The sequence below is a fragment of the Mustela lutreola genome, chromosome 9, assembly GCF_030435805.1.
Source record: "Mustela lutreola isolate mMusLut2 chromosome 9, mMusLut2.pri, whole genome shotgun sequence".
NCBI lineage: Eukaryota > Metazoa > Chordata > Mammalia > Carnivora > Mustelidae > Mustela > Mustela lutreola.
The window spans coordinates 126,836,794-126,859,364 of NC_081298.1; positions in this window are offsets into that span (position 1 = coordinate 126,836,794).

Genomic DNA, 22,571 nt, shown 5'->3' on the forward strand with positions numbered 1-22,571 from the left:
TCTCAGGGATGAGTGACCCTGGGGGGGTGACCGTATGCTCCGTCACAGTCCTGACTTCCCACACCTTGTACCCTGCTCCCGAGGACACGACAGAATCCCACCTCCCAGTTCCTCACGTGGACTGCTTACTTCTTCCAGAGCAGAAAAGGCCAAAGAACAGTCAGATTGAAAGCACCAGTGGCTCCGCAACAGTCAAGTGCTCAGGCCAGCTAAGGTACACATGGTGTGTGGCCGTGTACTCTGGGCCCGGGGAGACCGCCCGACTCCACTTCTCAGCGGGTCCTTGCACCAAGGAGGTCTTCCACCACCGGAGAGGCACCCAGCCTGGGGTGCTGGGTTTTGTGTAAATTCCGGCCGACAGCCGCGCTCTTCTTCTACAGCTAGAACATCCACCGTTATCTAAGGCCCCACGATGCCTCCTGACTTCTTGGCTGCGGTGGAATGCGGGTCCCTATCAGAAGTTTGAAGCGAGTCCCTTTGCTCAGCTCTCACCTAGAACACAGGTGTCACCTTGTTGGGGGGGGGGGGTGGCGTCCCTCTTAATTGCTCTGTGACCATTTAGGGTTCGAATTTAACCTGAGTAGAGGATCTTTTCAAAGAAGTGACAGATACTGTCAAGACCATCGGCCCCCTGGGCTGGTGTTTTGTGGCTGTGAAGACCCCTAGAGAGGTCCCGAATGCCACCTGCATCTCGAAGTGGGGGCTCCACCAAGCTCAGGTCCAGAAATCCCAGCCGGGCCCAGCTTCCGTGTACTTTCACAGCCCCCTCATCGGCTGCTCGTGTTTTATCCCCTGGCAGACTCCCCCTCTTTTGCATAGCTTACTCCCTGCTCCCGTAGTCGTGGCAGCTTCAGAAAGGTACAGTTGCTATGGCAATGCCTGGAGCCATCTGAATTCCTGTGGCACCTTCTGGAAGCAAAGGGCTTGTGAAGAACCACTCATGGATTCCAAATCTAGCTTCCCCTGGCCTCTCCCAAGCCAGGGGCCAGAGGATGATTATGTACTGGAAGTGTGGGAGGTAGGTAGCCCATCTTCCTTGGGAAGATACCCCCATAGCTGCAAGCCACGTGTCTCTGAACAGGTTTTCCGTCTGTGGATCAGAGAACTAAGTGAGGTTTTCTCCCTGGGACTTTTAGGTAAGACACGATTCCAGTGGTCCTAAAACTCAGGATCCGAATCCCCTGGAAGTCTCATTAATCTATAGAGAGCTAGGTCCCAGTTTCTGATCCGGTAGCAGTTCTCACAAGCTCCTGGGGGGTCTGAAGACTGCACCGTGAGGACCACTGAGCACACTTTGGAGTAGGAGACACAGCCAGTCAGGTGGAGACAGGCCGGAAGGAATGGTCATTCTAAAGGAAGAAAAAGAACGGGCCTTAGCAATCATTTTTCTTAGTTAGGTGCCCTGGGAAACACATGCCGCGACAGGGGTCCTACACTTTTTTAGGGGGGGTGGTCTTCAACAATCAACAAAGACCTACCCTCTAGGCGTGTAAGAGCGGGCCGCATTACAAGACAGGCGGTGAACGTACAGAAGACCGAGATCCCAGAGGCCCAGACCGGGTGGGTTTTGCACAGTCTAGTCTTAGCAGTGGGGAAGGTTATGTACTAAAGTGCTTTCCCCCAGAATGCAAATACTATACTCCAAACCCCGTGTTTGGGCCCCAGCTGGGCTGCTGCGTCTCAGCCTACCCAAAGCTGAGAGTATGATTCTAAGAGGAAATGATGACTGGAGCGCCCCAGACAAGGGTTGCAGGCCGCCTCAGCCAGGAAGAGCAGGTCCCACGGGTTCTGACGCCTTCTCTACACACTTAGCCCTGCCTGGAACACCAGGCCTGTGGGCGGTGGGCTTGGGGTCTCTCCTGCCCAGGGGTGCTTATGAGCAGGTGGGATGTGCTGTTGCCATCAGCCCTGTGCCACCTCCGAGGGGGCACAGCCAAGGTAGGGGCCGTGGTGCAAAAGACACGGGCCTCAAATCAGTTTCCAAGTTCCAAAAAGCAATACTAGTTTTCCAGTTGTGTGAAAGTTTGGATGGGTGGTGAGTGCTTTCATTTTGAAAATACATCATTCCTAGGGGACACCATGAGGCGAACTGGACTTGCTGGGGGTGGGAGGGTGCTTTGAAAGGCAGGCACCGGATAGCCATGTCAGTATTTCTGAAGTAAGGGGAGCCTAGCGCTGCTGAAGGTAGACATTAAGAAGGGACAAGTAGGGGCACCTGGCTGGCTCACTCGGTGGAGCTTGTGACTCAATCTTGGGATCATGAGCTCAAGTCCTATGTTGGACATAGAGTTTACTTAAAAAAAAAAAAAATGGGGGGAGGACAAGTAGCTTGGAGTGGGACCGTCATTCTATTGAGAAGATACTTAGGAGCTCTGTGTGCTGAGCACCCGGCCCCCTCCTCGGGTCTCCAGGGCCCTAGAGGTTAAGGTTGGTCTGAGTTCATAACTAGGGAGCGGGACGGGCTTGGAGGGCCTGCACTGCCCTCTGAAGCCACTCAGACTGGGGACCGTGGACACAAATGGGACGGGGGAAGGGAAATGGTCACGGCTCAGAGTGGTTCTGGCCGCGTGGAAGTGCTGGTCTTCAGGCCCGGGAATGGACAGATGGGAGCGGAGATGAGGGAGGATCTGCTGTGAGCTGAAAGGTCCACCGCCCCCCGGGGCCCGGGCACACTGCCAGCTAGTAACAGTTCGTTGTGATTCAGTGAGAGCCCGAATGCCCTGCGGCCCGGCAGAGTCCTCACCCAGAGAAACCTGTTAGGGTGTTGGCTTCCCGCCATTGCTGCACCTCCCGGCGCAGTCTGAAAGCCTGTGGCCTGTGGGGCGATGGCTGGGCAGACACACACCCCTGATTGTGGTGAGGGGCGCAGGGAGTCCTCAGCGCACGTTCCCACAGGGGGGCCCTCTGGCCTGCAGCTTTAGGTGCTGTGGCCTCCCCCCTCGGCGGAGTGAATCCTCAGGCTCAGCACAGGACCTGGGGCGGGATTGTGGGGGGGGGGGGCACTTCTGCACCAGCAGGCTTCAAGATCACCTGTCCCCAGGGGGCTCCTGGGGCATGCCAGCTGCACAGTGGCCTGGTCCTAAGACCTCTGTCACTCAGTCTTGGCCTCCCTCCCCCCTACAGGGGGCGCCCTTGCACACCAGGCATCCATCCCCTAACAGGAAGAACGCATTCTGGGTCTGGGATCCAAAGTTTCTGGAAGTCCTCCCCACCCACAGCTGCTCCTCCTGGTCAAGGCCACCATCAGAAAGCAGGCCCTGTGACTCCCCTTCCACAAAGCCCAACAGCCACCCGCGGCAATGGGGGGCATCTTGTTCACCTGCGCACGGATGGCCTGGGTGAAGCCTGCCGAGGGCCCTCAGCCTGTGAGGTGTCGCCTCTGGGAGGCTCCGAGGAAGGGCCCGGCCCTTTGGAAGAAGGCATATGTGCCTGGGGCTGCCGAGGAAAGGGCATGCAGAGAGGAAGTGGGGAGTGTGCCCGGCGGGGCTGGGGAGCAGCTCTGGGACAGGGCAGGAGTGGAGGTGCAGTGTCGGCCGGGGAGTCTGCCCGAGCGCCCTTCCTGCGGGATGAGCTACCGGCCAGCCGGGCCAGCGCTCAGAACCAGACTCAGGAGTGCGAGGAACGAGGCCTCCCCACTTGGGGACCTCAGTGGGTTCCCCTCTTGCCTTGATGGCCGGTCAGCATCTGTCCTACTTTCATCATTGCCTAGGCAACCATGGGAGTTCACCCTTTGTCACCCACCTCCCCTGGGCGCCCACACAGAGCGAGGGGACAAAGGACGGGAAAACAGAGCAGCAGGTTGGACCTGAGAAGGACCAGGGAGGGGAGTGAAGAGGAAGGAGAGGGTGGGAAGGGGGCAGAGGTCCGGTGAGGGAAGGAGCTTTTCTCTCTGGGGTGCAGCAGGCGGGACAGCAGGTGGAGACAGGTGGGGGGGGGCAGGTGACCACTCCTGAGCCCCAGGCTTCGGGGATCTCATTCCTGTCCTGTCGTTGCCACAGCTTGCCCCCACATTTTACCCTAATGAGTCCCCAGTGGAAAGTGGTGTTTCGTACGCCTTCCGTCGGGATTGGGATTCCCACCCCCTAGCGCGGCCCTTGGCCCAGAAGTCTGAGGCCTTATCTCGCCTGCCCTCCCCCTCTCCGCCTCCCACCCTGCCCCCAGCAGTTTATAGAGTTGCAGCCTCAAAAGGGGTGATGGAATTTCCCTGGGGGTTGTCTCGTTCAAGGAGTCTCTTATCTTCCTGCCTTCGGCCATTACTGGAGAATGGAGGGGAGTTAGATCGGGGTCATTGGGAGGCCTCTGGAGCCAGACTTTGGAAACCATGGGGTTTAAAGCTGGGTGGAGTTGGGGAGGCCCTGTTTAACATTTCTGTTTACTGAGGCCCCTACCCTGACCTGCCACAGCCCCCCTCACTTAGCTGCTCACTGGTCTTTGCCTGCCCCCATTTTATGACAGAGATTGGGTCTTTGCTCACCTGCATTTTCTTTCAAGGGGGGAACAGCTCCCTGGACAAGGTCACTCTCTTGGTGTATTGTGCACACATAACTACCTTCAGAAAGTCTCAGCACACCCAGGCACACCCAAGACAGGAACTCACTTCGAGCAGGGACCTGGAGCAACTCTGAAACCACAACCCTGAGGCTCCGGGTCTACAGAGGACTGTCAGGGCGCTGGGAAGAGATACAGAGTGGAACTCTGCCTCGAGAAACCAGCCAGCAGAGCTGCTTGAAGACATCTAGGAGGGAGTTAATGAAGGAAAATACTAGAACAGAAAAAATAGCAAGATAATTACACACATAATCAATTGTAGCTGTTCTGTAAGATGCATGAAACGTGGGGCTCACTGATGTCACCGGCTGATGAGAACCAGGTGGGCTTGGGGAGCGAGAGCTTTGCTCTAAAGCGAAGGGAGCGAAAGTACGTTAAATGCCTGCGGGGCACCAGGTGCGTCCACACATGTGGACCTGACTTAGTGTTGTGCACTCGACAGAGCTGTGACGGAACCATCGTCAGTTCAGAGAGCAAGGCTCAGAGAGGTCTGGTAACCTGCCCGAGATCACACGATCCTATCTGTCTGCTCGACTGGGATGCAGCTGCCCTGCCCACCGTGTCAGCCTGCTGAAATGGCAGAATTTTGGCATCATTTCAAGGAAGAGGAAGAGTATTCCAACTTGGGGGGAGGAGGTGCAGGGACATGGCTCGGGGAAGAAAGTCAAGTATTGAACCAGTGGACTTAACAGAGTCTGCTTTGCCTACTGGGAAAATCACACGGGAGAGAGAGTCCCCCAGATTCGCCGATATATATATACGCACGTTTAATCTTCACCAAGAAAGCGTCTCTCATTCCTCGTTTCACCCCTGCTCTGGGCGGACCTTCTCCCACGCGCCGCAGTCAGCGCGAACCCAGCCGGTACACGCCTGACACCTGAGTCACAGATGTGGTGCGCACGTGCGTCGGCCCCGTCCTCAGCACAGGGACTTAGTCCCCACTCCTCTCCCTGGGAGCTCCGAGCACCGTCGTCCCTGGGCCACAGATGAGGCCACCGGCACGAGGAAAGCATGCGGCCCAGGGACACAGGGGTGACGAAGGGCAGGACTTGAACCCGGGCAAGCTGTCCCCAGGACATCTCCCAGCCACCGTGCTCTGTCTCTCCGGCTGAGAGTGACTGAGCCAGACGTCTGTGCCCGGCACTGGGCCGTCCTTTCCACGTATTCTCTCACGTGGGGAAGGAGGTAAAGACTCAGTCTCGGGTCAAGCCGCCTGGTCTTCCCCTCGGACTCACTCTGCCTCGCAGACTCGGCACACACGGGGCCCATGCTAACGTCGGGGGCTCCTTGGCCTCCCCCTGACTTCGTAGGGCAGGACTGGAAGGTTCTCCATCCACTTGGCACATCACGCCCTCACACGGAAGAGACTTGCGGGATCCATCCCCAGCCCCTGGGGATGAGAGGAGGAGGAAAAGGGGGCCAAATCCCTGATAGACCCGGTGGGGCGGTGCGGGGAGAGGAATCAACGGGAATTTAATCATTAGCCCCATAGAAGGATGTGCCAGCCTTTCAGGCTTCCTTCGGTCGATACGCATCACGGCAACTGGCCCTGCCGGTCAGGATCGCCTTGGACCTTAATGGCGGGGTGCTGGAGGCCATCCATGAGAACAGACTCACAGGCCTCGCTTTGCAGCCTGGTCTCAGGCTAAGTGAGCTTTCACCCCACCTCTGCCTAAGCCACATTACAAAGCATGCTCATTAACTGACCAGGACGCTTCTAATCCCCCCCCCCCCCGCCCCCGGCTCTCCCAGCCATGGAGGGAGGGGCCCTTCCTCACCCCTCCACACCCCCGCTCCCCAGGGAGGTCTGTCTGGAGCTGTGTCGTCCAGTGACCTGAACTAACCTGGCAAGCGCAGGGGATCCCTCTCCCCTCTGCTGCTTTTTTTTTTTTTTTTAATAATGATTTTATTTATTTATTTGACAGAGAGAAATCACAAGTAGTCGGAGAGGCAGGCAGAGAGAGAGAGGGAAGCAGGCTCCCCGCTGAGCAGAGAGCCCGATGCGGAACTCGATCCCAGGACCCCGAGATCATGACCTGAGCCGAAGGCAGCGGCCCAACCCACTGAGCCACCCAGGCGCCCCTGCTTTTTATTTTTTTTTTAATTTTAATTAATCTAATTCTTATTTTAAGTAAGCTCTATGCCCAGCCTGGGACTGGAACTCACGACCATGAGATCAAGGTCACGTGCTCCACCGGCTGAGCCAGCCAGGTGCCCCTTTCTGCTTCTTTTAAGTTACTGGCAAAATCAGAGGGGTCAATGGGTACATAGTGCATTAGAAACAGTTCTTAATTTCCCATCCCCGCGTAGTTGAGTGTGTGTACAATGTTATCTCTTCCCCCAAGGTGGGAGGGCATATACGTATAAAGGCAATCATAGGACAAGGTGATGCTTGTTAATCACCACACACTGGGGTGCTGGAAATTTCCCCGGAGAATCAGGGAAGGGACGAGTTCCACCACAGGTAAATCAAATGATGGGAGAAGATGAAAAAAAGCAGAAACCCTCGTGTCTCTTACTACATGAACTCATTCCTTCACTTGCTCACGCAGCCCGTCCAAGGCTGCTTTTAGAGAGAGTTCCAGTGAGTTCTTCTACTGTTTCCTCTGCTTGTTAGGTCTTAAATATGCCTGGTCAGCTCCTTCAGCGTCTTCAGTTTTGAAAAACACATACTAAAAGCTATTTTTGAAGCAAAACCTTCCTCTTGGGATAAAACTTGCCTTCACTGGCTCTTGCCTTTGAAGCCACACGTCCCCTGCCCCGAGCCAGCGCACCTCCTCTGAGGTCTCCTTCAGGCTGGAGGCCTGTGGGCTGGCGGTGGGCCTCAGCTGTTTCCAATTAAAGCCCTCGGGCTGAAGCCGATTGGATGGGTTTAGCGAATTGACTTTCCAAAGGGTCAGTCTTATTCTGCGCCAGCATGTCGAAAGAAAATCAGCTCAACCCAAAACACATACAAAGCAAATAAATACATCTGTTTGCAGAGTTACCTTAGAAGTACAAGGGCAAAGCGAGTTGCCGAGGGCCTCCGGAGTTTCTGGGGTCGGGGGGATCTGTTTGAGCTTCCCCAACATAGCAGGTGAAGACATGACACCCCAAACCAGGGTCCTGGCCCCGGCGTGGTTAAGACGGGGCTCAGGTCTGGAGTGACCCATGCCTCCTCCCCTCCTTGGGCCCAGGACGGGGGCAGAGGACGGGGAAGGCAAGCACCATCCCCTCTTCATCCTCGCCCCCCGCAGACGCCAGGCCGGGCCCAGGGCCTCACGAGGACGTGGGCATCAAAGGAAAGGGTGAGGCTCACTCCTCAGCCTGGCACTGGGCTGACTCCTCGCTCACCCTGACCCTGCTCCAGCCCCAGTCTCGTTGGTCCGCTTGGGCCTCTGGGGAAGGAGCACCTTGAGGTGCTCCCCACACCTCAGGGGATGGGCCCTCATCCTTTGGGCCAAAGACCTAGATGCTCTGCTTGCTGTTTGGGGTCTCAGTTGGACGGTGTAAACAGAGAATGTCTTCAAGTCACTTCCTTTGGGCCAAGAGGTGTTTTTAAAACAATCTATTAGCTTGCAAATGGTGAAACATCAGAAGATTTCACAGAAAAATCCAGGTTTACTGCTTCTCTGGAAAAGTGAGACTATCTGGCTCCTCCGGTCCCACAAGCGTGCCCCCCTCCCCCCACCAACGATGCTTCAAAGACCCTTCCTTCTTACCGGCCACACCCCCTGTCCTGGGCAGCTGCTCCCGAGGCTGCTCCCGAGGCTGCTCCAGGGGCTGCCAGGGGCCTGGAACTGACAGGTTCTTTCCTGCTGTGTGGGGGTGTCCTTGTGTCCTCTGGAGCCCCAGCCACAGAGCACCCACCCTTCCACTCCCACCTCCTCACCATTCCCAAGCTGCAGCCCAGTGGGCTTCCCTCTGGCCCCAAGGAGAAGAACGCACCCTTTTAATAAGAGCCAAGACAACTGCATTTCTGGAGAGCTCAGACTTGTGGGAAAGCATCTACACCCATTGTTATGCCAGCACCCCCCTTACCAGGAAGACCCAGAGCGCTGGGCCAGAAAAGCCAGAGAGGGGCCTTGCCACTGAGTCACAGACAGTCCCCCTTTGCCCCAGTCAGCTGCTGCCGCTGTGCCTTCAGCCACCATCACTCTGGGGGAACTCCACTGGCAAGAGCCCCACACTCCCAATCTATATGTGGACCACACTCATCAGCCGCCGATGTAACATTTGCATAGGTAAATGCCAAACTGCCAGACACGACTTTGGGCCACCCCATGGCGATGGTGGCCCAGTTGTGACTGTCCAGAACCACCCTGGGCTATTAGCAGGAAGGTGGGAGGTAGTTTTAGAGAAACACGCAACTGAGGAAGAGTATGAAGAGAGACTCTTCAATGTCGCCACAGTCAGGAAGTCAGTAACTACCCAGCCCAGAAGCTCACCTCCCCGCAAACGTTTACACTTTGTGTCTACGTTCATTCAACACATAGGACCTTGAACCTTGGGGCTTTTTAACATGGCTTCCTCTTGCTTTCCTGAATGAACTGAAAGCTCCCCAAGGGTAGGAATGGTGACCTCTTTCTTCAAGTCTTTTCAGGAAATACTACGTTCTCCAGCGTTCCTAGTGACTAAAATGAGTGCTGATGGACAAATACCTAAAGTGAAAATGATTTAATAAATATAGATGGATATAATGTAGCTAAATTTCTGCCCATCAATCAAGACCCATGAAATGCTTACATAGTATTTGAAGAAACTTTACAAATAGTATTGTTATCTTGTTGCTTTAAAAAAGAAGATTTATTCATTTGACAGAGAGAGAGAGAGGGAGCACAGGCATAGGAAGTAGCAGAGGGAGAGGGAGAAGCAGGCTCTCTGGTAAGCAGGGAGCCTGATGTGGGGCTCGATCTCACAACCCTGACATCATGACTTAAGTGGAAATCAAGAGTCAGATGCTTAACCAACTGAGCCACCCAGATGCCCCTTTTCTTGCTCTTTATTTAAAAAAAAAAAAAAAAAAATTTCAGGTGCCTGTGTGGCTCAGTCAGTTAGGCGTCTGACTTCGGCTCAGATCATGACCCCGGGGTCCTGGGATCGAGTCCCATGTGGGGCTCCCTGCTCACTGGGGAGTCTGCTTCTCCCTCTGCCCTTCCTCTCATTTGTTCTCTCAATCTCTCTTTCTCTCTCAAATAAATAAATCTTTTTAAAAAAATCCATCTCCCATCACGTGTCTTCCTGAACAACCTCGTCCAGCCCACTGCGACTCCCGGCCCAAAGCTAGAGGGGTGAAGCTAGGTGTGTTCTCCTAAAGCAGCCAGGGGACCTCCTGAGGACCCCACAGGAGCCGGCGCCTGGCTGGAGTTGCTTCCTAGGGAGGCAGCAGGCCGTCCAATTTGCCAGGCCCACAGGAAATAACGTTTTTTTCTGTGGCAGGGACCACCATGGATGTTCCCTTGGGAACGAACACCCAGAAGGGGTATAGACCTCCCCAGACTCACCAGTCAACTAGAAGCATTGGAGAAGGAGCAGGAAGTGAGTCCCTAGGGCAGACTGAGCAAGCAGATGGCCGATGTATGGGGACCCAGAGAGGACATTGACCTGGAAATGAAACCCAAGTTAGAACCAAATTGTTGCGTAGACTCTTCCTAACTAACATGGGTAAAAGACTGCTTTTCAGCACAGTTAATGACTGTGTAGTTGAAGATGATGCGAGAAGCGTCCATCTGTAGAAAAAACTTGGAGAGGCTAACGGGGCTGGTAAGGACCACATCGAGTGGCAGAGGGGATCTCGTGTCCTCTCACTCCCTGGGACAGGCAGGCTGCCTGTGGTCCCCAGCCGACCCCTGGTCACCCAGCTCTCAATCCCAGCAGCTCTCAGTCCCAGCAGCCCATGTGCCTCCCCTTCCACTCGGCTCGCGCCCCCAACCCTGCTTCCCCGACCCCCCCGCCCCTGCCCCGCCAGCTCATCCTCCCATGGAAGTGACCGGCCCAGCTCTTGAAGTTCTTCAAATGCGTGAGTCCTGCCCTCTGCTCCGCTCGGTCCCAAGTCATCCAGGCCTGTTGGGGCACCTCATGCTGCCCTGGGCTTCTTCCCCTATGACCTCCCAATGCCTGGCCTTACTTTACCCTTTTGAATCTCCTCTCTTCTCTCTCTCGGGGAGCCTACCCCCTGCATGACCCCCTCACTAAAGTTCCTCCTTCTGGCCGGTCTTTCCTCACAAATGCCTTCACTGGTAAGGGCCCTGCCCTCTTCTCTGTGCTGGTCCCCTCCTCTCTCAGAGGCCCCGATGAGGTCCTCTTCCTGGGGAAGCCTTCCCTGGGAAGGCCTTGTTTTCTAGGGCAGCTGTAGGGAAGAGAGGAACAAACATGTGCTTGCAGGGGTGGGGCAGACAGGCCTGCATCTGAATCCTCTTGTGGTTCGTTTCTAGAGTGTGACCTCAGATAGGCCATGCCTTATTCTCCGCATCTATAAAATGAGGATCATTTCAACCTACATGGTTGTTATAAAAAATATGTTAAAAGTCTGGGATAGGGATAGAGGTGTCTGTCGTTAAGCCTCTGCCTTCGGCTCAGGTCATGATCCCAGGGTCCTGGGATTGAGCCCCGCATCGGGCTCTCTGCTTGACGGGAAGCCTGCTTCTCCCTCTCCCACTCCCCCTGCTTGTGTTCCCTCTCTCGCTGTCTCTCTCTGTCAAATGAATAAATACAATCTTTAAAAAAATTTTTTAAAAAGTCTGGGATAGCGCTCAGCACATAGCAACTGATCAATAGCCTTTCCTTTTCTTCCTTCCTCTGACACTAAGTGCTCTGCTCTCTTGACATGGCAGGCCCAGCCCTTCCAGAGCCTTAGCCTTGGGGAGGCGCCAGATGGCTCACAGTCACCCCAGTGGTGTCTCCCAGAGCCAGCGAGAGCCGCAAGGGCTTGGGGCCCCAGTTCATCTCCCCTGAACAGACCCAGGAGGGGACTTCAGGTCAGAGGGTGGGGTTCGGAGGGCTGAGCTGAATGAACCTCTGTTCCTTGTGCTGCTTCCCATCACAGGAAGAACCACTTCCGGCGTGGAGGCTGCTCCGGGAATGCCAGGTAAGGACCAGGACGGGTGGCACTAGCCACTTCTCATGTATTGCCCCCGAAGGAGTGTTTTGTTTGGGTTGGGGAGGACCGGCTCACAGACACCCGCCCCCCACCACAACATACCTATATACCCCTCTCTGCTGAGCAGTGGCCCCCTTGGTGGGTGAGGCTGACGGTTCAAGCCTCTGGAACACCAACCTTCTCTCAGGGCAAAGAGACCTCTTAGAACAATTTATCCTCTGATGGTGATCCCTGCCCTGCACGCTCTGCATTACACGGAAGGCCGTTTCTCTACAGACCAGAAAGAATCTGCTTCGTTTGTCCATTTAACAAAATATTCATAGAGTGCCTGCTAGGGACCAGACATATTCCAGACCCCGGGGATACAGCAGAGAACATCCAGATGCCTGCCCTCTGGAAGCCAGATGGTTGTGAGATGCCAGGAGGTGGGGGCCCCGGGGGCAAGCGTGCTGAACTTTTAGAGAGGACACGGCAGGGAGGGCAGCGTGTGAACTCGCCAGTGTTCTCAGTCTCTGCCCCTAGGTGCAGGAGGAATTGGCCACTTTTTAGGGGAGCTAAGAGAAAAGACAATTACACTCGGCAGACCATTAGTCTTCTAGGTAAGCAGGGGAGGACAAAGTCTTTTTCCCCGGCAGCTTATGACCCTCTGGGTCGTGTCCCACCATTGCTGGCCACCCAGACCAGACTCTCCCAGCAGCTAACCCAGGCTCAGACTAGAGCCTTCCTGCCTCCTTTCTGCCTCCTTCTTCCCTCCGAAGTCCACGCTCTGTCTCACAGCCGGGGCTGTTTGTTTGGGGGCTTGCTCTGCCAGTCCTTCATTGGTTACCTTCTCCAGGGACAAAGTTTATAGTCCCCCTATCATATCCGTTCCCAGAATACAGTTTTCTACCCGGAGCAAGAAAAGAGTATTCTAGAAGTTACACACTTTCTGGGCTTTCCTCCACACCAACCAGACAGAAAGCCAAGCAGCCCACGTTGGCTACCTGAGGATTTCTCCCAAACCACCTCACATCTCCTTCTACTCCTGCCTGGCTTCCTCACCTGGCCCAGGTCTTCTAGAACGAGATCAGTTTACCCTGCTTCGGTATCCTGCTCTTCGGGGGAGGGGCTCTGTTGCTTGCCCTCAGTCCTACACTTCCTCAAATCTCCAAGCTTCTCTCTCAAAGCACTAGCCACTTCTCATGTATTGCCCCCGAAGGAGTGTTTTGTTTCGTGTTGCTTTAATTTGCCATGGATGTGATTGCTAAGTCGTGTCTGTGAGCTCCTTGAGGGCAGGTGCCAGGTCTGTTTCCCTCATGTTGACTCCACAAAACCCCGCCCAACGCCCGGCAGATCGTAGAAGCCTAACCGGTATCAAACGCGCAAATAAAATACACCTAAGATAGGAGTGTATTGGTAATACTAAGGAAGCATGAAAAAGGAAGGTCTGAGCGGTAGACCCTGAGTCTTCGCTCCCTTGTAAATAAACCATGTATTTGTTATAAATAGGTCTGACCAAGGATTTTCCCTGATGTGCAAATTTATGAGGTGTCTCATATGAGTATGAAAAATGGAAACTCAGTTTTAGCTGTAAAGAAAAAAAATCACACACACACACTCTGTGTGTGTCTGTGTGTATGTGTCTCTCTCTCTTCCTTCCTTTCGCCCCTCCCTAAAACCTGCTCTGGATACGAAAAGAAAGCGAGACCGAGCCCAACCAATCAGAAGTCAGCTTTTCTAAGGCCCCGCCCGCCGCATGGGTGACAGACAGCTTGCGCCGCACCAGCCCAGCGCCACCTGGAGGTCGACGAGTGCAAGTGCGGCGCCTGCCGAGAGGGTTCTTGGCCCAGACCCCGCCGGGTCTCTGTGGCCCATAGAGACGCTGGCCTCTGGTCCCCAGGGCCACTCCACCACACCCACCCCAAGTCATACCACATAAGGGGCCGCTGAGGAGTCTCCATCAGGCAGAAACCTCTGAGGAGCTGTCACCACTGGTGTTTATCTCGTTTACTCAAGTGGCTTTTCACAACTTTCCCCTACTTGCTGGTAAATTATCCCTGCTTGACCAGAAGAATGGATTTGAAGAGGAAAAGTGAGTGAGAGAAGTGACACAACAGTGGTTCTAAATGCTTCACTTGCATCTGTTTGGGACCCAACCTCCATTAACCAGATGGATGTGGAGGGGAGGGGGTCCCTGGTCCACAGTCAGTGGGACAGGGGTTTGGGGACCCCTGCCCCACCGTCATTCCCCGCGCCCCCCCCTACCTCCACCTAGTGGTCTGGAGACCCCAGGCTGCTTGGCACTGCACCCGGCCCCGCAAGCTCCTCTTCTCTGAACCGGCCTGACTGGGTGACTGTCAGCCCTGTTCTCCCTCACCTGGTCAGAGCTAAAATAATCACCATTCATTTCATACTCCTTATTGCTGATTGGTTTTTATTATTTATTTATTTATTCATTTATTTGCAAAGTTTATTTACGTAAGTAATCTCTACACCCAACGTGGGCTCAAACTCACGACCCCAAGATAAAAAGTTGCGTGCTCCTCCAACCAAGCCAACCAAGCGCGCCCTTATTTCTAATTTGAAAGAAGGTCTGAGGAGTCTAACTGCAGGACACGGAAGACTTGTTTGGCTCAAGTGGGTTTTACCCTTGTGTCATTCAGTGGCCCTCAGGATAACTCCTTGGTGCTTCCTGCCCTCCGCTGCAGGAAGAATTTGTTCTAGAAGGAGGACAGTCCGACATTTGGGAAGTCCAGATGCTCTCACGTCCCCTCAGTGTGGGGAAGGCCCCCAGGAGGGTGAAAGTGTGGGGAAGAGGAATTTTTGTTTTATTGAGCACCTGCTATGTGTCATGTTAGATTTCTGACCAGAACAGTAAAGTCCTCACAAAAGCCCAAGAAATTTGTTTTTAAAAACGTATTTTATACAAGCAAGAATATCCCTTCAGGCTCTTCTTCTACCACCCAGCCCTGCTTTTCTTGCCTGTGGCCAAAAAAAAGTGGGACAGAACAGACAGGCTATGGTATGCCACCAAAATCACCTGAGAAGGGAGATGAGATCCTGGTCTGATTAGTAGCAGAGGAATTGTGAGGAATTGTGAGAAATGGAAAATAAGGATCTGGGCCCTTGCCAGGTGGGCAAGGAAGAAGCTCGAGGATTCTGAAGAACCTGGCTCTGGAAACTCCAAGATGATGTGTCCAGTCAAGGAGGAGTGGACAGGGCAGTTCCATGAGCCCTGCTCACAGCGAGCTGCTGGGAAGGGAGGGTTGGCTGAGTCAGGGCTCCACGGGGCTTGGCTGGAGAGCCCCTTCATCCAAGACCACCATAGTGGTGAGGGAAGACTTGCTTCCTGGGGACCCAAGTTTGCCCTTGCAGAGCCAACAGCCAACCCAGCACCTAAGACAGGATGGCCATTCCCGTCAATCCCTAGGCTGGTCCCTAGGCATCACAGTAAATAAAGGAGCCTGTGCTAGGGGTAAATAGAAGCAGGTACTGCTGGGACCCCGGGAAGTACCAAAGCTTAGCTTTTCCCTCTCTGGTATAGCCTAACTCCCGGCCTCTGTATCTCCTCCTGGTTCCAACTTCCTCCTGGCTTCTTTGTCGCCAGGAACATGCTAACCCCATTTTTGGTCAGCAAAATGGGGTCCCATGGTCCAGCTTCTCCTTTCCCCTCTCCCAAGCCTCTTTTCCCCTCTCTACTTCTCTCCTGCCTGCCCATGGCCTCCGATAGCCCCAGGGTCACAGGTCACATTCAGCACCTGGGAATTCATTAATTGTGGACTAAAAGGAGTGGCTGGTCTCCAAGTAAAGAAATTTCAAGATGTCTAGGGGTAGGCAGGTTTTCTGAATGCTCCTTGGATGCTGGAACCTGGATCCCAGGTTTGGGGAGGGGGTGTGAGGTACTGCATGGGGCAGGGTTAGGGTGAGGAGAGGCAAGAACCCCACACATGGCATAGCCACAGGCAAGCCGGCAAGCTGGGTCCACAGCCTTGGCCACCCTCCTGAGCTCTGAGCAGCCAGGGTCCCTCTGGGAAACTCCATGTGGCCACCGAGAACACCTAGGAGGCCCGCCCTGGTCCCGCCGGCCACTGACTTACTTGTCAAGAGACCTCTCTGGGCCTCGTGGCCTCAGCCTTCACACTGGCGTTAACAGTCTCTGGCCCAAGTGCCTTCAGGTTTGTGATTAGGGTCTAAGGAGGGCTCAGTTGGAAAGCCATGGTAAACATTAGGTCTTATTGAGGGAATTTTCCATGTTTCTCTCTCGCCTTTTGAGACGAGGGACAGGAAGAAGTGGAAAGGCAATTCATAAAGTCACTGTCAGTACGCCTGAAACTAGTATCACCCTGCATGATCATCAGGCGGCGATGCAGATACGTTAGACTCGCTTTAACAATAAACAACAAACAAGTGTCGTCAACTGACCATTGTGGCACTCTTGCTATGTGTCAGGCTCTGCACTGGGGCACTCAGCATTAGCTCATTAAATTCTCCCAACAAGCCCAGGTGTGGGGTAGCCCCCCACCCCCAACGTTCCTCCCAAGTTCACGGCGTCTGGGGAGTGGCCAGGCCAGCGATCACATCCATGTCTGGAAGCGAAGGCCCCGCCCTTCACTGCAACACGGTCCTGGGACTAGAGCTCTGCTGAGCCAGACCCCCCTGGCCCGGGGAACCGCCTTCCTGGGAGTCTGACCTGAGTTCTGTGCTCTCGGAAGCTCCCTGGGTGAGTCCCATGGGAAATGTGGACTTCTCTGGGCCACCACCCCCTCCTTTGTTTATGAGGGGGTTTCCTCTCCACGTGTCCTGCCTGGTGTTCTGGGGGGGTCATTTTTAGCATCCCCGCCCTTGTCCTCTGTTTGGTTGGAAAAGGAACAGACGTGCAGAAGAGGGGCAGGCCTGGGGGTCTGGGGGGATCCCGAGTCCTAAAGGGGACTCCTGCAATTGTGGAGCATCCTGGGTGCAGGCTGGACTCAGGAAATGATTGGAGCTGTTGCCAAGCCCACGTTTCAGAGAACTCATGCCTTCCCTGGCCCAAGCGCAAGTAAGAGGCCGACTTAGGGTTAACCCAGATCTCTTAACCCCTAGACCAGGCTTCTCTTGGCTCCCTGGGCTCCGGCCCCAGCCTGGAGCAGAGGAGGAAGGACAAGGGAGGGGGTGTCTGCAGGGTGAGGTCCTTCCTGAAAGGCCAAGAGAGAAGCCGCGTCCTTGCCCTTGCCCGCTTCCAGAGGCTTCCCACAGCTCGTGGCCCCTTCCTCCTCCTTCAAAGCCAGCAGCAGTGGGTCATGTCCTTCCCACACCTTGACCCTGTGAAACTGACTCTTGGGTCTCCTCCACTCCTTCGAAGGCCCCCTGTGATTACCGACCCCCCTCGCCCTAGGGACCATCCCGGTGATCTCCCCAACTCCGGCTGGGCTGATGAGCCACTTTAACACCCCTTGCCAGGGGGCCTAACATGTTCACAGGTTCCAGGGACGTCTTTGGGGGTCATTATTCTGGCTGCCATATGGCCCTTCTCCCAAAGGCAGCTTCCCCCAAATCACATTTCCTGCACCTCCGGCCCATGGACTGTGATTTGCATCCGGGGCTCTCTCCCACGCACCTCTCGGGAAAGACCGTGTCCAGCTCCAGCCTTGTCCCTGGAGGGTTTCCCCTCCGTTCCGTTTCTGGCTTCATGTGTTCCCCTGCAAGCGTCGCCAGGGGGTGCCAGCTCCTGGTGGGAAGGCCCTGGTTCCCCCCTTCTCAGCACCTCCCTGTCTTTCTGTGTGTGTCCCTCCCCAAGGGGACCCCTGGGCTCTGGGCTGAAGGAGGGACGGAGGGACAGGAAGATGGGCCCAGGTTGCTGGCCAGGCTCAGCAGGGGAAAGGGACGCCTCTGCAGATGGGACAGGTGCTCGCTGCCGGGGTGTCAGCTGGCAGGCTGCCATCCTGTGGGGTGCCAAGGACTACGGAGTCCATTCCTGTCCTCCCAGCTCCGTGCCTCATCGGACAAATGGCACTGGTTTCAGCTGGGGAAATGGAGATGGGGGCCAGGTCTCGCCTGCTTGTGTGGCCCTGCTCTGCCTGGGGGTGGAGGGGGTGGAGGAAGCAGACTGAGCAGGCAGCTGCGCTGGGGTCTTCTGGGAACTGGAGTGGAGGCCGTGGGTTTGTCCATGTCCCTGGCAGGCTGGGGGCAGCTGGGAACTGGGCACCACTGCTGGCTTCCCTCCCTTCTGTCCCCTGCGCCTTGCATTCTCCTGACACGGTCCTCGCAGGGGGTCACCTGGGGCCGTCTTGGGGCGAATGCAGCCCCCTTGTCTTTGCTTCCTGTAGCAGGCAGCCGAAATGGGTTCCTGGGATTCAGACCCTTGTATTTTCCCTTCCCCTTGAGTGTGGGCTGGTCCTGGTGACTTGCCGTCTGCAAAGGGAGCAGGACAAAAGCTTCTAAGATGCTGATACAAAAGTCTGTGACTTCTCTGCTGCCTGAACACAGTCTTCCTCTCTCAGGCTTGTCACTCTGATGAAGGCAGCCGCCATCTTGTGAGCCACCCTGTGGAGAGGCCACACCGCAGGGAACCGAGGGCTGCACAAAATCTGTGAGATAATGAATATTGCTGTGTAAGCACCGAGGTTAATGTTAATTTGTTACACAGTGATAGGTAACAGATACAGCCCTTTGTCCTTGACCCCGCTGCCCCACCAGCCTTTGTCCTTGGCCTTTGTTTACTCATCTGGTTCTCCCCTTGCCTTCCTGAGGCTCCTTCTCTCTCCTCTGTCGTCTTCTCTTCCGCCGCAGGCTGAGGTCCACTCCGGTACCTCTGGTCTCCACGCACCGCAGGGAGCGCCCGTCTACCACGGCTTCAGTGACATGTGAGGACCGTGTCTACGGCACTGTTCCTCCAGTCATACCCCCCGCTTTCCGCCAGCTCATCTGCACTCAGCTCCGTGTCTCCTCCGGCCCCCAAATATATATCTTATCTGGATGTTACTATAACAACCCAAACCAGTGACTACGTCCCTTCCCGTCGTCTCGGTTTCCAGTCAGCCATAGATGCTCCTTTGGAAGGAGCCAGACGGTTTGCTATACCCCCTGCCAGAGCTTGAGCACAGATCTCCTCGCCTCTGAGCTGCCTCCCTCCCAACGCGATCCCCAAGACATCAGACCATCAATCCCTCTCGAGCCTCTACATGCTCTCCCACTGAACTTGCTGGATGTGTCCCAGCCACATCTGCAAGTGACTGTAGCGACTGGACCCAGGTCTGCGTGCTGGTTCTGCCATATTCTGCGCGTGTGCAGGTGGGTTCATCTCCCTGGCCTCGGGTTTCTAACCCGAAGCTAGAAACTGGAAAGGCCCCAGATGTCCTTCAACAGGTACATGGTTAAACTGTGGCACATCTGTACTATGAAATTCCACCAGCAATTTAAAAAAAAAGAAAAAAGGTACTATTGACACATGCAGCAACCTAGATATATCTCCAGAGACTTATGTTGGGTTAAAAAAAAAAAAAAATCCCCAAAGTCTGACTCCATCCCTATAACATCACTGAAATGAGAAACTGTAGAAATGGAGAACGGGTTCATATTGCCCAGGACTGGGGAGAGGCACAGGGGAGGCAGGCGTGACTGTAAAAGGGAACGGAATTGTTCTGTACCTTGACTGCATCAATGTCAATATCCTGATCATGATAGGCATTTAAGTGTTGAGACAATTTATCACGGCGTGGGGGCGTGCGGCTGGTAAAGGGTACAGGCGATTTCTCCGTCGTTCTTACAACTGCACATGAATCTAAACTTATCTCCAGAAAGGAGCGCCTGGCTGGCTCAGTCGGTAGAGTTGGTAGATACTGTTGTTGGCATCAGGGTAACTCTTGATCTCAGAGTTGCGAGTTCAAGCCCCATGTTGGGCATAGAGCTTACTTTAAAAACAAATGATCTCCAAAAAAGTTTAATTCAGAAGATACCTTTTTTACTGAGTTGCATAGACCTGAAAGCCTGGAAGGTACATTACTAATAAAAAAAAATATGAATGAAAAAAAAAATCACTGCTTTTTACTCCTGAAAATGTTTGTCTCTGACAGAAAACCACAGGCTTCCAGTCTTTTATCTTGACACTGAATTACATGCCTACAGAGAGCCAGGTGGGCTGTGGGCTTGCTCAGCTGTGCCCCCAAGCCCATGAGACCCAATTCAGCAGGTGGCAGCTCCTTTCCTTTTCTCTCGGGAGGAGCAAGGAAAGGAAGTGGGGGACGGACTTGGGTGAGGGTAGGCTACCGCAGAGTCAGGAAATTTCCGTAAGGCAGGGTCACTGAGACTGAGGGCGCGGGCCAGCAGTAGATGGACAGAGTTTGAGGGGGAGTGACGGTGGACATCACAGTCTTGCCCTGCCTCTGCCTTCCTGAATATTTCCCTCTCAGCCCTGATGCCCTCACCTACCGAGTCCCAACCAGCTTTCAGCTCTGGCTCAGGTCTATTTCCTCAGACACCCACATCCCAGCCTCAATCCCTTCTCGTTTGAGGTCCACAATTTACGTTTTATTTTTATTTTTATTTTTAGAGAGAGAGAGGGAGAGGGAGAATCCGAGAATCCTCAAGCCCACCCCCTCTGAGCGTGCAGCCCGATGTGGGGCTCGATCCCATGACCCTGAGATCATGACCTGAGCTGAAAGCAAGAATTGGACGCTTAACTGACTGAGCCACCCAGGCACAACTGAGCTCCACAATTTAGCTCACGATTCACTGGCTAACATTGGTCCGAATTGTGTAAGGTTTAAGCCTCACAGACAGAAAGCATTGCACTGGGCTTCTTGACACAATGCTCGGCATAGAAGACACAGAACCAAAATAATTGTTGGCTCATATCACAGTCAAAGGCAGGACCCCCTTGATTTATGGAGAGGTCATAAAAATCAAGAAGAAAGAGATTCACAGCCTGATAGAAAAAGGGTCAAAAATAAGTGGACAATTTTCAGTTGATAAATTCAAATGGCCCTTAAACCTATGAAAAGATGGTCAACCTCCTCAAAATGAAAGAAACGCAAAGCAAAATGTGTGGTGAGCAATCACAGCTCACCTATCAGATGGGCAAACGTCCAAGAGTTTAACAACACTCTCAACTGGCAACATACTTTTCCGCATAGACTCCTGGTGGGAAGGCAGAACTACCCCTAGGGGCAATTTTTAAAAACTTTTTATTTAAAAGCAATCTTAAACTTACAGAGAAGATGCAAATACAGTAAAAGAACTTCATTTTCTCTAAACTTTTTAAAAAAGATTGTATGTATGTATGTATAAAAGTATGTATGTATGTATGTATGTATAAAAGTATGTATGTATGTATGTATGTATGTATGTATGTATGTATGTATTTAGAAAGCATGAGTAGAGGAGGGGAAGGAGTAGAGAGGCAGAAAAAATCCCAAGCAGACTCAGGCAGGGCTCAAGCTCATGTTCTTGAGATCATGACCCTGAGATCATGACTTAAGTCAAAATCAAGAGTCAGACACTTAACCGACTGAAACCCCCAGATGCCCCTTCTCTAAACTTTTTATGACTGTGTCAACACAATGCCCAGTCACTTCCAGGAAACTTTGGTATTGTATATACTTCCAGTAAGGACGTTCTCTTTCACAATTACAGCATAAACATCGAAATCAGGAAAGTAACATTACTTTACAACCATGCACCCTCAGACTCCATTCAGCTTTCTCCTATTGTCCTAGTAACATCCTTTAGAGTGAAAAGATTTGATCCAGAATCGCATACTTAACTGTCATGTGTTAAGTTTCCTTTGATCAGGAACAGTCCCTCAATCTGTCATTGACTTTCATGACCTTGATAGTCTTGAAAAGTACAGTTCAGTTGTTTTGTAGAATATCCCTTGTTAGGGTGCCTGAGTGGCTCAGTTGATTAAACGTCTGCCTTCAGCTCAGGTCATGATCCCAGTGTCCTGGGATGGAGCCCTGCATTGAGCCCCGCATCGGGCTCCTCGCTCAGTGAGCAGGAGCACCCTCTGCCTGCTGCACTGCCTACTTGTGATTTCTCTCTCTGTGTCAAATAAATAAATAAAATCTTAAAAAAAAAAAAAAGAATATCCCTTATTTTGGGTTTGCTATGGGCTGGTGTTTGTGTCCTCTCAAAATTCATATGTTGAAACCTGATGCCCAAGGTCATGGTATGAGGAGGTAGGGCTTTGGAAGGCTCTGCCCTCATGATTAAGATTAATGCCCATATAAAGGAGATCCCGGGGCTCTAGCTTGTCCCTGCCACCAAGGGAGGACACAGAGAAAAGATGGCTGTCCATGAACCGGGAAGTCCTCATGGAACATCAAATCCACTGGTGTGGTGTCACAGACTCCAGAACTGTGAGAAGTGAATGTTGGTGGTTTATAAGCCACCAACCTCTGGCACCTTGTAAGAGCAGCCCAATGGATTAAGAGAGGGTTTGTCTGATGTCTCCTCAAGAGTGGATTCAGATGATGCATCTTGGGCTGCGATATCATAGAAACAGTGCCGTGCTGTTGCCATGGCATCCTGCCTGCTGGTACGCCGTTTCATTGTGGCTCATTACGGATGGTGTTAACTTCAATCACCTGATGGAAGGTATGTGTTTCAGGTTTTCCCATTGTAGAGTCACTCTTCTTCCCTTTGCAATTAGTCAGTATTTTGTTGGGAGGTATTTTGAGACTACGTTCCTCATTAAACTTGCAATTTATTCATTTATTTATAGCAGTGTGGACTCATAGATTCCTATTTTATTCAGCGGGTTGTAATCTTTTGGAATCATCTTGATTCTGATGCTCAAATTTCCCCGTAGTTTGCCAGTGGGAGTCCCTCCCTGGCACCCCATCGCTCTTCGAACTCTTCCTTACTTTCCTGTGTGACATGTTCTGGGCTCATCTTGCTCCTTGCTTGACCCCACTCTGGCATTCGCCATTCCTCCAAAAAGGCTCAGCTCCTCTTAGTGGAGAATGGTATTTAGAAACTAAGATCTGGG